The sequence below is a fragment of the Ornithorhynchus anatinus genome, chromosome 1 (assembly GCF_004115215.2).
Source record: "Ornithorhynchus anatinus isolate Pmale09 chromosome 1, mOrnAna1.pri.v4, whole genome shotgun sequence".
Taxonomy (NCBI): domain Eukaryota; kingdom Metazoa; phylum Chordata; class Mammalia; order Monotremata; family Ornithorhynchidae; genus Ornithorhynchus; species Ornithorhynchus anatinus.
Window position 1 is genome coordinate 138,487,887 of NC_041728.1, and position 14,596 is coordinate 138,502,482.

A 14,596-nucleotide genomic window follows, 5' to 3' on the forward strand; every position below is an offset into this window, starting at 1 on the left:
CACATTCTCTGTAATGGGAGATTCTAATGGGAGATTGAATTCACACACTGCTAATGACCAATGGATTGATTACAACCCTTTCTCCCTTGCCTCATCCATCTCTTGCCCCTAATGACCTGGTCACGTACTTTTTTGAGAAGATTGAAACCATCAGTGGTGATCTCCCTAAACTATCCCCTGCTCTTCTCTAGTCCCTCTCTCTCCTCCCGACCCTTCTTCAACTCTCCCATCTTTCCTAGCAGTATCTCAAAAGACAGTCTCTGGCCTCTTCTCAAAATCCACCCCCACCATGTACACCTTTGACCCCATCCTTATCAAAATGCTTGCACCCTCACTTCTTCCCTCTCTGACCACCAACTGCAACCATTCACTTTCCAATGATTTCTTCCTCAGTGCTTTCAAATATGCTCATGTTTTCCCTAACCTTAAAAAAAGTCCCTTGAGCACAGTCCGGCCTTGTTATTGATCCATCTGCCACCTATTATTCCTCTCAAAACTCCTGGAGTGAATTAACTACACCCGCTGCCTCTATTTCCTCTCCTCCAATACTCTCCTTGACCTCTTCCAATCTGGCTTTCATCCCTTTCACTGAAACTGTTCCTCTCCAAAGTTATCAGTGATCGCCTTCTTGCCAAATCCAATGGCCTCTACTCCATCCTAATCCTCCTCAATCTCTCAGATGCCTTCTACCCTGTCGCTGACACTGTTTTCTCCTGGTTTTCCTCCTCTCTCCCTGGCTGCTCATTCTCAGTCTCTTTCACAGGCTCCTCCTCTGCCTCCCACCCGCTAACTGTGGGAATCCCAAAAGATTCAGTTCTGGGTCCCTTTCTATTTTCCACTGCCACCCACTCCCTAGAATAACTTCTTCGCTCCCAAGGCTTCAACTACCATTTCTATGCAGAAGATTCCCAAATCTACATCTCCAGCCCTGTTTTCTTTCCTTCTCTGCCATCTATTTCCTCCTGCCTTCAGGACATCTCTACTTGGATGTCCCTCTGACACCTCAAACTAAACATGACCAAAACAGAACTCCTCATCTTCCCACCCAAACCTGAATTTCCCATCACTGTAGAGAGCACCACCATCCTCCTTGTTTCACAAATTCATAACACTGGCATTATCTTCCACTCGTTTCTCTTATTCAACCCACCTATTCAATCTGTCGCTAAATCCTGTCTGTTCAAACCTCACAAAATTGATAAAATCCACGCTTTCCTCTCCATCCAAACTGCTACACATTAATCCAAGTCCTTCTCCAATCTCGCTGTGATTATTGCACAAGCCAAGCTGGATAATGATTCCAGGAGAAAAGGGTGGACCACAGAGTCGAAGGCAGCTGAAAGGTCAAGTAGGAGTATGATGAAGTAAAGTCCGTTAGATTTGACAAGAAAGCGATCGTTGACAACCTTGGTGGGAGCAGTTTCAGTGCACTAGAGTTTACTGCAGTACAGCCTCCCTGCTGACCTCCAATCCTCCTGTCTCTCCCCACTCCAGTTCATACTTCACCCTTCTGCCTAGATTATTTTTCTACAAAAACATTCAGTCCATATTTCCCCACTCCTCAAGAACCTCCAGTGGTTGTCCATCCATCTCCACATCAAACAGAAATTCCTTACAGAAATGCTCAATCACCTTGCCCCCTCCTATCGTACCTCTCTGATTTCCTACTACAACCCAGCCCAAACCCTTCACTCCTATATTCTCATTTCACTCCCAGGACCTCGATTTCATGTATCTCGCCGCTGACCCCTCACCTACGTTCTGCCTCTTGCCTGGAAAGCCTTCTCTGTTCATATCTTACAATCACTCTCCCCACCTTCAAAGCCTTATTAAAAGCACATCTTCTTCAAGAGGCCTTCCCCAGCTAAACCTTCATTTCCTCTTATCCCACTACCTTCTGCATCATCCTTTTAGTTGGATTTACACCCTTTATTCACCCTCCCTCAACCCCCCAGCACTTATGTACATATCCATAATTCATTTATATTAATGTATGTCTTTCCCTCTAGCCTGTAAGATTGATGTGGACAGGAAACATATCTACTGACTCTGTTATATTGTACTCTCCCAAGTGCTTAGAACAGTGCTGTATTCAGAGTAAGCACTCAGTAGAAATGAATGATTGGTTGATAAAATTTCAATAACTTGACTGGTATCCCTGCTTTAGATCTAGCAGTAAAATCATTATTTTGGAATTCAGGAGACCTAGGTCCATTCCTAGTCCTGCCTGTAGCTGATCAATGGAGAGGAAGACCTCACAAGCACTTCTTGATATTTTGCACCCTTATCCACTTTCTTATGCGCTACAGTTCTATGACAATCCATTCCTCTGGCAGTTCCTCAGTCCTAAGAGTTTAGGACCAAGACATGTTTTTATAATGGCTTTTGCTTATGAAACTGTTAAATGTGTGGTGATTCTGCATCACATCATCAACTACAGTAGACTGGTTTGAGAACACAACCAGGCCAAATTAGTATTAACTAAGCTATAACTACATGACTACAAATTTAAACATGTGACAAACTATAATGTTAGGTTGACCACTGGGATTCAAGCTTCTTGTGGAAGTTCTTCAGGAAGAAAAATGACCTTCTGGGAAATTTCTGATGCAGGAAGTGACTTTACAGACTCCTACCAAATCATTCCCATTGAATTTACTTGGGATTTATGCCCAACATAAGAGTTAAATGATGACATCCAAAAGCACTGTAGCCTTGAGCAAAAAAAATAAATCCTAATAGGCTATTAAAAGAACTTATGGGAAAAGTGGTGGACTATGAATTACTAGCTTGATTTACAAGTGATATCAGTAAGCAAGAACTTAGTATTGTGCATGAAATAATGTAATAGAATTTCTAATAGAGAAGCAGCATGGCATAGTGGATAGAACATGGGCCTGGGAATCAGGAGGTCATGGGTTCAAACCCTGGTTCCTCCACTTGTCAGTTGTGCAACCTTGGGAAAATCACTTCACTTCTTTGTGCCTCAGTCGCCTCATCTATAAAATGGAGCTTGAGATTGCGGATGTGGGACAGGGACCATGTCCAACCCAATTTGCTTGTATCCAACCCAGTGCTTAGTACAGTGCCTGGAAGGTAGTGATTGCTTAACAATATCACATTTATTATTATTATTATTAATAATAATAATGTCAGCTTTGAGTTTTGAGTCTGAATTTAGGATTTTTTTTCTGTTCAGGGTGTGTGAGGGTTCTGTTACCTACACAAACTGTTTTTCTACATTTATATTATGGTTATGTTAAGTATGTAAGGTTGATCCTTTATACTGCCCCTTGAGAAATGTAGTATCTCTTGAGAGAGCCTCTGAGAATCTATGTAGGAATTTAACAGTGTTAAGGGAAGAGATAGCAAAACCTATGAAAACCCAAGTTCTTAAGAAAAAATTTTCATTTAAATATGGGCACATAAAACAGTAAAATAATAAGAAGGTTTTCACATGGAAAGCTGCCTTGTGAACCAGTGGTTTCAGGTTCTTTAACTCTGTGTCATTAATTAAAGACTATTTCTTGAACTATTTCCACAGGTAGTTGAGCAAGTTACAATTACAGTTTCATTTCATCATAAAACTACATTTGTTGAGTTGGCTATATTATTTTCTGATAGAAATCAGGACAGCAGCCTGTGAGCCTTGTTCTTTTTCTTCAGTGACGGTCAGACCAGGGGGAGAAGGGAAATCTGGTCACTGAAGTTGTAACATTTGGGATAATCATACAGCGAGTCCAGGAATGGTGTGGGAACTCAACTGAGCTTGCAGTAGTAGTAACAGTAATAATAATAATAATAATTGTGGCATATTTTAATCACTAGCTATGTACCAGCTACTGTACTAACTGCTGCGTTAGATACAAGATGATCAGGTCAGACATCATCTCTATCACATGCGAGGCTCACAGATTAAAGCAGAAGAGCAAGTACTGAATCCCCATTTTACAGATGAGGAAACTGAGGTACAGAGAAGTTAATGACTTTTCCAAGGTCATACAGTGGGAAGTGGCAGAGCCAGATTTACTAAGCATTTTCTGGTGGTGGACTATGACTATATAGAGCTGAGGATGGTTCAAGGAAGGCTGACTAGTTTAATAACAGCTGTGCTATTTGTTAAGTGCTTACTTTGTGCCAGGCACTGTACCTAACTTGATTATCTTATATCTATCCCAGTGGTCAATACAGTGTCTGGAACTTAGTAAGCACTTAACAAATATCATAAATATTATCATTATTACTGAGCACTGGGATAGATAAAAGACACAGTCCTTGCCCCACTTGGGAATCACAGTCTTAATCCCCTTTTTACAGATGAGGTAACTGATGCACAGAGAAGTGAAGTGACTTGCCCAAGGTCACACAGCAGACAAGTGGCAAAGCCAAGATTAAAACCCAAGTCCTTTTTACTCCCAGGCCAATACTCTACCCGTTAGGCCATGCTGTTCTCTTAGCAAGGTTTAGCAAGGTTGACCTAAATACGGGAATCTCCTTATATAAGGGTCTTCATTTTGTCTCGTTTTCAACAGCACGATTGAATTTTATTGCCTTTTTTGCTTCATACTCTGTCTCACTTGGTGATGTTTGGTTCTGCAGTGTGTGGACTTTATCTTATTCCAACCACCTCCCTCCCTCTAGACCGCAAGCTCTTTGTTGGCAGGGAACTTGTCTACCAACTCTGTTATTCTGTGCTCTCCCAAGCACTTAGTACAGTCTCTGTACACAATAAACACTCAATAAATGTGATTGATTGATTGATTGATTGATTGATTGAAACATCCCTCTCGTTACACAACCTTAACCTTCTGAAACACTCTAACTTGAAAAGAGATTAAAACCTCATTTCAACAACTATCTGTACTCCATTGACATTAAGTTTAATCATATTAAGTTGTCGCTGGAGCTCCAAGAACATATCTCTGATGGTGATTTCACCTAAGGATATAAAAATGATGGTATTTTGTTAAGCGCTTACGATGTGTCAAGCACTGTTCTAAGCACTGGAATAAATACAAGATAATCAGGTTGTCCCACTTGGGACTCACAGTCTTAATCCCCATTTTACAGATGATGTAAGTAAGACACGGAGAATAATAATAATAATAATATTGGTATTTATTAAGCTCTTACTATGTGCAGAGCACTGTTCTAAGCACTGGGGTATACAGGGTAATCAGGTTGTCCCACATAAGGCTCAGAGTCTTAATCCCCATTTTACAGATGAGGTAACTGAAGTACAGAGAAGTTAAGTGACTTGCCCACAGTCACACAGCTGCCAAGTGGCAGAGCTGGGATTTGAACCCATGACCTCTGACTCCCAAGCCCGGGCTCTTTGCACTGAGCCACGCTGCTTGAGAGAAGTTAAGTGACTTGCCCAAAGTCACGTAGCTGACAAGTGGTGGAGCCGGAATTAGAACTCTTGACCTCTGACTCCAAAGCCCGTGCTCTTTCCACTAAACCACGCTGGATATGTGGAAGATGGAGGAGGCCTCTGGAGAAGACTCCCTGCATCATGTAGAGCAAAAAATCGTAGCTCAGGTTGGCTCTCATGTTTGAGGTTTAATGTTTTGGGTGCGGTTTTTGCTTTAGCCCTCTTGTTTCTTGAGTTTTTTGAAGCATCTACTTAATCCCAGCTTTGCCACTTGTCAGCTGTGTGACTGTGGGCAAGTCACTTCACTTTTCTGTGCCTCATTTACCTCATCTGTAAAATGGGGATTAAGACTGTGAGCCTCAAGTGGGACAACCTGATTACCCTGTGTCTACCCCAGTGCTTAGAACAGTGCTCTGCACATAGTAAGTGCTTAACAAATACCAACATAAAAAAGAGCTCTTCTCTCAGGCTTTATAGTCTAAAATGTAAGCTCCTGGTGGCAGGAGTCACAGCTACCAATTCTATAATATTGTACGTTCCCAAAAACTTCTGTTCCAGAACTTCAAGGTTGCCATTTAAGGCCCACAAATGACACTGGTGGAATTGCTTAAGGAGTCAAATGTGGTCCCAGGTGGTCACATTACTGAGTGGAAGCAGTGGTTTGGGAGTGGCCCATTCCATTCTACCCATGGAGTTTCCTGCTGGGAATGACGGCTGAGTCTTGGTCCTAAAAGTTTGAAACTGAAGACCTACGGGACGGAATCGACTATTGATAGTTGTTGGTGTGGTTCGTGCCGTACAAAAACATTCAGTCCATGTTTCCCAACTCCTTTTCTTCCATTCCCTTCTTTGTCATCCTTGTACTTGTAAGAGAAAGCAGTGTGGCTAAGTAGCAAGAGCACGGGCTTGAGAGTCAGAGGATGTGAGTTCTAATCCTGACTCCGCCACCTGTCAGTTGTGTGACTTTGGGCAAGTCACTTAACTTCTTGGTGCCTCAGTTACCTCATCTGTAAAATGAGGATTAAAAGTGTGAGCCCCACAGGGGACAACCTGATTACCCTGTATCTACCCCAGTGCTTAGAACAGTGCTCAGCACATAGTAAGCGCTTAACAAATACCAACATTATTTATTATTATTATTACTGTATCTACCCCAGGGCCTAGAACAGTGCTTGGCACATAGTAAGTGCTTAACAAATACCAATATTATCATTTATTACTATTATTATTAACTCTGGAACTGCCACTTGTCTACTATGTGACCTTGGGCAAGTCACTTCAACTCTCTGTGCCTCAGTTGCCTCATCTGTAAAATGGGGATTAACACTGTGAGCCCCACATGGGAGGACTGTGTTCAACTTGATTATCTCATATTTACCCCAGTGCTTAGTATGGTGTCTGTCACATAGTAAGCACTTAACAAATACCAGGTGGAGGAAGATTAAGATTGAGTAGACTGTTGGATTTGACAAAGAGAAGGTCATTGGTGACCTCAGTGATGATGGACAGTGAGTGAAGATGGGAGAAACCAGATTGTAGAGGGCAAAAGGTCGTTGTAGAAGAGGAAGTAGGGGCAGTCAGTAAATACAACCTGTTCAAGGACTTAGGATAGGGATAGGAGCTTGGAAATGGAGTGATAACTTGAGGGTGTGGTGGTTTCCCTAGAGAACTTCTTTAGGATAGGGGAGACTTGAGCATGTTTGAAGACAGAGGGGAAGGAGCCATTAGAGAGTGAATTTTTGAAAATGGCACCCAAGGAGGGAAGAAAAGTAGAGACAAATAATATTAAGACGTGAGAAGGGAAGGGGTCAGAGGCACAGATCAGGGGTGTGTTTGCTAAGTACTGTCTTGGGCTGTCGAATCGTCTCTGACCCGTAGCGATACCATGGACACATCTCTCCCAGAACAATAATAATAATAATGGCATTTGTTAAGCACTTACTAGGTGCCAAGCACTGTTCTATACTCTGGAGCCCCACCTCCATTTGTAACAATTCCGGTAGGGTATCCATAGAGTTTTCTTCATAAAAATTTGGAAGTAGTCTTCTGCACAGTAAACTTGAATCTCCACCCTTAACTCTCTCCCACGTCGCTGCTGCCCAGCACGGGTGAGTTTTAATAACAATAATAATAATAATGTTGGTATTTGTTAAGCACTTACTATGTGCAGAGCACAGTTCTAAGTGCTGGGGTAGACACAAGGGAATCAGGTTGTCCCATGTGGGGCTCACAGTCTTAATCCCCATTTTACAGATGAGGTAACAGGCACAGAGAAGTTAAGTGACTTGCCCACAGTCACACAGCTGACAAGTGGCAGGGCCAGGATTCAAACCCATGATCTCTGACTCCAAAGCCTGTGCTCTTTCCACTGAGCCACGCTGCTTCTCTTGTTGCAGATTGCCTTCCACTCACTAGCCACTGGCCAAGATAGGAATGGAATGGACAGGTCTCTGCTTGACGACTCTCCCTCCCGTAGCCGAGATTGGTAGAGGACTGGAAACTCTCCAGGTGCCATCCTGCGAGGGGAAGTGCTGGCTAGATATGAGATATTCAGATCAGATTAGAACCAACAGGAGTGATAATAGTAACAATAGTTGTGGTTGTGGTGAGCCCGCAACAAGTTGCTTTACTAGTGACTGTTTGTGATCCCACAGGCAACAACAAAGAGACGCACAGAGGCACTGATGAGCTCTACCAGAAGACAGGTGATTGCAGGTTGAGCATGGAGGAAGCTTTGACCTTCTCTCTCTGATCTACCCACTAACGGGCCTGGACCAATCAATGACTGCCATGTAGAGCCACAACTGCGTCCCCTAAGGCAGATAAAAGGTGGTCATTCTGAAAGAGTGGTTATTTTGAAACGTGAGAAAGCACTCGAGAGAAGGAGCAGCAGAGAAAAGAAGCAGGAGAAAGCAGCGGCACTCAAAAACAGAGAGGGAAGCAGCGTGCGAAGGAGGAGGCCTGCAGCGCCAGCCCGTGTCACCAGGAACTTCTCCCAACCATCTGCTGTGGGATTGGCAGACTGGGCTCCTTTGACCGGAAAACTGGTACTGCACATTTGGTGGAGTGAGTGAGCGTGTGTTTGTATCACTCCCTTGCATGTTGGTAAAGCTAAATAAAATACTTTCCACAATAACCTTGACTGTTGGTGGTGTGGTCTGACTCTCTATGAGTCACTGAGGCTACCCTGCTCCAGGAGAGTCCTGCTTGGTATGAACCGGGGGCTTGTTATGGGTGTATTTGTTAAGTGCTTACTAGCTCCCGCCATTGTACTAGGCTTTGGGGTAGATACAGATAAATCGGGTTGGACACAGTCCCTGTCCCACATGGGTCTCACAGTCTTAATCCCTATTTTATAGATGAGGAATTTGAGGCCCAGTGAAGTGTCTTGCCCAAGGTCACATAGCAGACAAATGATGGAGCCAGAATAAGAACCCAAGTCCTTCTGACTTCCAGGCCTGTGCCCTATCCAGTAGCCCACACTGCTTCTCACTGAACAGCAGCAGGAAACCACCACACCCTCAAGTTATCACTCCATTTCCAAGCTCCTATCCCAAGTCCGTGAACAGGTTGTATTTACTGACTGCCCCCACTTCCTCTTCTACAACGACCTTTTGCCCTGTACAAATTCTGCTAATTCTGTTACACTGTGTTCTCTTAAGCCCCTATTATGCTGCCCTGTACATACTAAGTGCTCAATAAATGTCACTGTTGATGATTCTAATAATAATAATAATGTTGGTATTTGTTAAGCGCTTACTATGTGCCGAGCACTGTTCTAAGCGCTGGGGTAGACATAGGGGAATCAGGTTGTCCCACATGGGGCTCACAGTCTTAATCCCCATTTTACAGATGAGGGAACTGAGGCACAGAGAAGTTAAGTGACTTGCCCACAGTCACACAGCCGACAAGTGGCAGAGCTGGGATTCGAACTCATGAGCCCTGACTCCAAAGCCTGTGCTCGTTCCACTGAGCCACGCTGCTTCTAGCACACCTGAGGCCACTTTACAAGTGCCACAGCCACAAACAGCAAGTAGGAAGGACAGCAGTTGTTTTTGATGAAGTTGTGAAGGAAAAGTACTTGCCCACATAGGTCTGCCCATGCCAGAAAATCCTAGTCAGGCATGCCCCAAGCAGGGAACTGTTTAGTCACCACAGGAGCAGGGGCAGAGGCAACAAGGATTGGTGCTGCTAAAGAGGAGGGGAAGGAAGAGCAGATCTTCTGTTCTCTGCTCCTCTGCCATCCCCATCACCACTACCTGGGGCTGGAGAAGCAGCCCAATTTAGCGGATAGAACACCAGCCTGGGACTCGGAGGGACCTGGGTTTTCATTCCGGCTCTGCCACGTGTCTCCTGTGTGACCTTGGGCCAGTCACTTCACTTCTCTGAGCCTCAGTTTCCGTATTTGTAAAATGGGGATAAGAGTGTGAGCCCCATGAGGGACAGGGACTGTGTCCATCCTGATTAACTATTTCTACCTGAGAGCTCGGAACATAGTAAGCCCTTAAAAAGAACATAGTAAGCACTTAAAAAGTGACATTGTTATTATTACTCATTCAGTCAATCATATTTGCTGAGCGCTTACTGTGCCAAGATCACTTTATTAAGTGCTTGGGAAAATATAATACAACAATAGACAGTGACATTCCCTGCCCACAACAAGCTCACAGATTGGGGTTGGGGGGTGGGGGAGACAGACATCAATACCAATCAATAAAATGACATATATAATTAAGTGCTGTGGGGCTGGGATGGGGCTGGGGGAAAAGCAAAAGGAGCAAATCAGTGTGATGCAGACGGGAGTGGGAGATGAAGAAAAGTGGGGTTTATTATCACCTAGGAATCACTGGAAGCTAGGTATCAATTAATCAAACAACTAACCAGTGGTATTTATTGAGCACTTACTATATGCAGATGACTGTACTTGGGAGAGTACAATACAACAGAATTATCAGACAAGGTCCCCTGCCCCTAAAGAGTATACAGTCTAGAGGGTATTTTTACATTAGCGCTGGGGTGCTCAATTAGGGGAGAACACCAAGTGAATTCCAAGTGCCCAAAGGGTACAGATTTCAGTGCATGGATGGACAACACACTTTTTACTGAAAAATGCCATTGTATTGTATGCTCCCGAGTGCTTAGTACAGAGCTCTGCATAAAGTAAGCACTTAATGAATACCACTGATTGATTTATTGATTGAACAAATATGCATACTTGCAAACAAACTATTTTATTACATGATTTCAAAGCTTTTTTTTAAAATGGTATTTAAGCGCTTACTATTCATTCAATAGTATTTATTGAGCACTTACTATGTGCAGAGCACTGTACTAAGTGCTTGAAATGTACAATTCAGCAACAGGTAGACAATCCCTGCCCAGTGATGGGCTCACAGTCTAAGCAGGGGAGACAGCAAAGCAAAAGAGAACAAGACAACATCATCAAGATAAATAGAATCAAGGAGATATACACCTCATTAACAAAATAATATAAATAAATACTACGTGCTAAGCACTGTTCTAAGCACTGGGATAGATACGGGGTAATCAGGTTGTCCCACTTGGGGCTCACACTTTTAATCCCCATTTCACAGATGAGGTAACTGGCACAGAGAAGTTGAGTGACGTGCCCAAAGTCATACAGCAGACAAGTGGCAGAAGCAGCATTAGAACCCATGTCTTCTGACTCCCAAACCTTTGCTCTTTCCACTAAGCCATGCTGCTTCTCTTGGTTCCTATTCCTGTGATGAAAAAAAAAAGGTCACTTTACCCTTCCTTTTCAAAATCAAAAATCCAAGAATTTGGATGGAAAATCAGAATCTGAATCACTGGCTACCTTGTTACCCAAAAATGTAACAAAGAATGAATTTGTGATTCCTTCTAACTTATCTTGTTAATTCACACACTATTCAATTAAAAACAGGAATTTGAACCTATTGTACTTTAAAGGCAGCAAAACAATACCAATTCTCCATAGTTTTGTGCCTACTGCATGTATTTCTTCAGTTGATCAAATTAGTAGTTAGGTCAGATGAGGCCATAGCACTGGACTCCTGGTGAAGTCGAATTGGGGAAAAATTGAAGATTTATGCAAAATTGTTAAGAAAGTTTGTGAGAATAAAATTAAAATAAGATTATATTAAGAACTCATCAAAGTCTAGTGGACTGGATAAGAAATATACTGATTTTATCATGCATTTTACTCTCTGAGAGTGGTCAGATTTTAAGCATCTGATTCCTTTGCCCATGATAAGCCAAGCATTTGAATTATTTGACTTGTCAGCTTCCTTCAATATATAAAAGGTCACCCGGATAATTTTTTAAACGTCAAAGGATGTCATTTGAACATTCAGACAAATTAACTGGGGTCAAATTTTGAGGAAATGGAAATATTCAACTTGGATTTAAATGTTGAAGAATTGATTATTACAACTGCATTTTAACTATGAAAAATAATGAGTTCTATGGATATTTGGGATTCAGAAACCCAGGGTCTCGGGAAAGCTCTGAGGGCCTTGTTCAGAATTTTAATGAAGACAGGAAGCTAGGGCTTAACTAGAGACCTATGGAGTACATAGTATGTCTTAGAGTTTGTGGAAGTTTAATTAATTGATCAAGCAATGGCATTTATTGAGAGACTTCTCTGTGCCGTACCAAGCACTTGGGACAGTACAATAAAACAGAGTTGGTAGACATGTTCCCTGCCCCCAAGGAACTTACAGTCTAGAGAGGTTAAACATGTGATTAGACTGTGAGCCTGTCATTGGGCAGGGATTGTCTCTATCTGTTGCCGAATTATACATTCCAAGCGCTTAGTACAGTGCTCTGCACATAGTAAGCGCTCAATAAATGCTACTGAATGAGTGAATGAATGCGGAAAGAAGCACAGTAGCCTAGTAGAAAGAGCATGGACATGGAGTCCTCTGACTCCAGGACCTAGGTTCTAATTTGGGCTCCACTGCTTGTCTGCTGTATGACCTTAGGCGACTCTTGTCAGCTGTGTGACTTTGGGCAAGTCACTTAACTTCTATGGGCCTCAGTTACCTCATCTGTAAAACGGGGATTAAGACTGTGACTCCCATGTGGGGCAACCTGATTACCTTGTACCCCCCGAGCACTTAGAACAATGCTTGGCACATAGTAAGTGCTTAACAAATGCCATCATTATTATTATTTAACTTCTTTATGTCTCAGTTACTTCATCTGTAAAATGAGGATTAAAACTGTGAGCCCCATGTGGGACATGGACTGTGTCCTACCCAATTACCTTGTATCAATCAGTGGTATTTGTTGAGCACTTACTGTGTACAAAACACTATACTAAGCACTTGGGTGAGTACAACATAATAGAGTTGGTAGACATGATCCCTACCCACACTGAGAACAGTGCTTGGCACATAGTAAATGCTTAACAAATACCACCATTAATATCATTAAGCTTATCCATTCATTCAGTTGTATTTATTGAGCACTTACTGTGTGCAGAGCACTGTACTCAGCGCTTGGAATGTACAATTTGGCAACAGATAGAGACAATCCCTGCCCACCAATGGGCTCACAGTCTAAAAGGGGGAGACAACAAAACAAAACAAGTAGTCAGGCATCAATACCATCAAAATAGATAAATAGACTCATAGATATATACATATCATTAATAAAATAGAGTAATAAATAATATATACAAATATATACAAAGTTTTAAAGAACTTAAAGTCTAAAGCTGGCTACAGGCATTAATGGAAATAAATAAATTACGGTAATGTACGTAAGTGCTGTGGGGCTCAGGGAAGGGTGAATAAAGAGGGCAAATCCAAGTGCCAGGGCTTACTACAGTGCTTGGCACAAAATAAGCACTTAACAAATATCATAAAAAATATAAAAGGATCTGAGTTCAAATGAGAGATTCAGTGGGTTGGGTGTAAAAAAATTATTCGGGCATCTGTGGGATTCCAACCTCTGCTTTAAGTGGAGCAGAGAAGAACCAGGATTTCCTGAAACCCAGGAGGGAAATCCAGCAGGTGAGAAGGCAATAGAGGCTTGAGGGCTATGGTGTGCATTTGTTATATGCTTACCAGGGAGCCACCAGAATCTAATTAAGCCACTCAGAACGAAATCCTTGGCCATGAATCACCAAACAGACACCCCGGTTGCACAATGGAGGTTGATGTTGTTTCTGCTGCTTCTGTTGCTGTGGTTTCAGGGGATTTGTGTTCCAGGTCGCAGATGGCACACCCATCCTCCTCTCCAGCTGTCTCACAATGTAGGCAGTACACTGTACAGTGTAGACTGCAAGCTCATTGTGGGCAGGGAATGTGTCTGTTTCGTTGTTATATTGCACTGTCTCAAGCACTGAGTACAGTGCTCAATAAATGCAATTGATCGATTGAAATGTGTGTCACTGAATACAGGAGGGACGGGGAAAAGAACATGGCTGATTGACCACAAACCATTACCACTACTGAGAAAAAGAGACTCACCAGTTTATGTCCTGGATGCTCCTTCCCACCTTAAACTAAAATCTTATGAAACAAGTTTAATCCCAGTCTTGACCTCTTGCTGAAGGAGAGACAGCAGTGCCATTTGACAACTCTCTTGATGTCTGAGCAATGCTCACCCTGAGGGTAAAGAAGCAGTATTGTTTAGTGGATAGAGCACGGGCCTGGAAGTCAGATGGACCTGGGTTCTAATCCCATCTCTGCCACATGTCTGCTGTGTGAGCTTGGGCAAATCACTTAACTTCTCTGTGACTCAATGACTTCATCTGTAAAATGAGGATTAGGACGGTGAGCTCCATGTGGGAGAGGGATTGTATCCAACATGATTAAGTTGTATCTACCCCAGCACTTAGAACAATGCTTGGCATATAGTAAGTGCTTAACAAGTACCATTATTACTGTTATTAATATGATTATTAAAAAGCCATATTTTCATGGCTATATTTTCATGGACACAGGGTGTGAGAGAATCATGCTCATGAAGACATCCTCGCCATCAGCAACGCTGTCTTTGTATGATGATGACTGTGGTATTTTTTAAGTACTTACTATGTGCCAAGCACTGTTCTAAGCTCTGGGGTAGTTACAAGATAATTAGGCCTCACATGGGGCTAACAGCCTAAGTAGGAGGGAGAAGAGGGGCTAGCAGAGGACAATTTCAAATGCAATGTGATTTCATTTTGTTTCAGAAATGACCATTCTACTTTGGACATGGGGAAAAGTCATC

At 42.6% G+C, this 14,596-nt stretch overlaps 1 non-coding gene across 1 annotated transcript; it reads right to left on the bottom strand.

Moving 5' to 3' along the window:
* Positions 1 to 7,759: 7,759 nt before the first annotated feature.
* LOC114816595 lies at positions 7,760 to 7,900 on the bottom strand. Its single transcript, XR_003764393.1, has one exon. It is a non-coding gene; the product is annotated as a small nucleolar RNA SNORA7 (small nucleolar RNA).
* Between the last annotated feature and the right edge of the window lie 6,696 nt (positions 7,901 to 14,596).